This window comes from Berghia stephanieae, chromosome 2, assembly GCF_034508935.2.
Source record: "Berghia stephanieae isolate SIO BIC M18660-M18661 chromosome 2, UCSD_Bste_1.3, whole genome shotgun sequence".
NCBI lineage: Eukaryota > Metazoa > Mollusca > Gastropoda > Nudibranchia > Aeolidiidae > Berghia > Berghia stephanieae.
The window spans coordinates 30,323,452-30,325,951 of NC_088361.1; the positions used below are offsets into that span (position 1 = coordinate 30,323,452).

The 2,500-nt window shown below is 32.0% G+C and overlaps 1 protein-coding gene across 2 annotated transcripts in view; it reads left to right on the forward strand.

Moving 5' to 3' along the window:
* The window catches only part of LOC144964693 (uncharacterized), a 60,317-nt gene that overhangs the window by 26,736 nt on the left and 31,081 nt on the right, over positions 1 to 2,500 (forward strand). The gene's annotated exons all lie outside the window — the stretch shown is intronic.

The window sequence follows — 2,500 nt, forward strand, 5'->3', positions numbered from 1 at the left end:
TCTACTCTCGCTATAAACTTGACATCGGTGACTAAGCGTCACTCTCTTGTAACAAATCAAGCGATTTTGAACATATTCAGTGACAGGATGGGTGACAATAATAGCAGAAGTTTGGCTCCGCGACGTTGTTGTCTTGGGTTAGGCACAACAAAAAGTTAATCCCATTGGACGATGGTGTAAACAGTACTTGGCCATTGGCAGTGGCATCTATTTTGTGAGAGCTAATATTGTTAATATCATAACTAGAACGCCAAGAAGGCGACTTGTACAATTACAAATTTAAATTTTGTTCCACGTGGCTTTCTGGGAATGAAACGAAGTATTGTAGCACACCTAATAGTATATAATATGATGAATCCATGGGAACGTGCATTACACATTAATGTTGATATTTAAAACAAAATATCGAAATTGAGAATTGGAAATAATCGATATTAAGAAGTTTGTAGTTCTTAAGGTTTTCTATTGGTTTTTACTTCTTTTAACAACTTAACTCATTGTATTTGTTGAATATGACAGATGCTAACAATGTAGAATTATGATTATTCTTATACCGTTTCACAATCTCATAATATTTGAACAGAGTATTAATAAAAAAACAAAACCAAAACAAAATCAAAATGAAAAACGAAACGAAAAACAACATAAAGAAAAACAAAACAAACAAATAAAAAAAAAAGAAAAATTATTTTTAAAACAAACAAGCAAAAGTAAGATAAATAACAACAAAAAATGAACAAAAATGAACAACCAAACAACAAAATAAAAAAAGAAGAAGAAGACCTTTCAATACCTTCCTGGTCCATGTTTAGTTTTGTTTTCCTTTTTGATATTCCTACTGGTTGCATTCGTCGGTCGTCCCAAAGATGCTAGTATATCCTTAACATCGATCTATATTCGATTCGATATCGGAGAAGCTATCAATATATAGATATTCCGATGCGATATGCCCAACTGGAATCTATTTATTTAGCATCCATTAATTCTTACGGGGCATGCGGTACAGATTCAATTATTATTATATATTATATGATATTGTATATACAGAGTTCTTCCCTTCTACTATTACTCTTTCCATATCAAACAAAATATGCCCATCTCCTATGCGATACGGTTAATAGGAAAAGTGTATTGTGTCTTTTAAATATGTAATCAAAATATCATTACCCAACTTTGAAATTTGAGTGTCTTGTTTTGTTCGTGGCTATACTATTATTGACATTCTACCCAAGACAGATTTTCTTGTTTTGTTTTGTTTTGTTTGTTTGTTAGTTTGTGTTTGTCTCTGTTTGTGTCGATGTATGTATATTTGTGTGTATGGTGTGTGTGTGTGTGTGTGTGTGTGTCACGCAGGCGTGTGTGTATGTATGTGTAAGCGAATATAATGACTTAAAAATTATACCGGTTGCAGTGGAAAAACATTACAATTTGCGTTGTTTTATCGTTAAGCCTATAAGCAAATACTATCATTCCACAGTTAAAGTTTGTAAGGGAAAGAAGGTTGAGGAAAGGATACACTTCTCCAACATTCCTGCCTTAGTATGACAAAACACATTTTAAAATTTAGGCCAGAAGACCAATACGTTGCATAAATTAATAGAATAAGTTGATGTCCACCTTACTTAACAATCTTAACCAGCTAACTGCCATACTGTGGAAACATTCGTGTTTAAAAAGTTGGCCAGAAAACTCGTCCTCAAATATCGACCGATTTAAATGACCCTCATCTTGGAAAAAAACTCTCAAACTTGGGAATGTCCAAGGTTTGAGAGTTTTTGCCATTTTAATCGATCGATATTTGAAGGACGAGTTTTGTTTTGGCCAAATTTTTAAATACCTGTTTTTTTTCCAGAGTTAAGCGTGAAACTTCTTTACATTTTATACGGGTTTAAGATTTTTAGAAAGTTAGGGATAATCTTGATATATTTCTACCTGAAATTCAGAAGCGTGTTCTGTCAATTTACAGTAGAAATCTTGTCAAAACCAAATCAAACATCAAACATCAAAACTAAATCGGGCATTGCAGTGACAGACACTTAGACTTGTGTTGACTTTGACAAGTCTTTTTAATAGGAAGTAAGAAGGAAGGAGTGTTGGGGTATCGGTTTCTGTGGACGACGGAGAATGAGGGAGGGGGAGGTGGGAGTTGTCTAAAAATTAGGTAATGCAGTCTGAGTTTAATTTAAAAACAGAAATGAAATAGATATATGAACATATATATATATATATATATATATATATATATATATATATATATATATATATATATATATATATATATATATATATATATATATATATAGGGCAGTTCCACATGTATAGAAGGAGCGAAATTGACGTTACTCAACACTTTTTAAATTGTTTTTTAAACAGTCATTTTAATGAATTCTTCTTACTAAATTCTATCAATCAGACCATATACGTTAGTTTTGTGTGTAGGTACTTTATATCCGGCTGGCGATTGTTATGAGTATTTAGACTAAACGTTCATTATCAATTC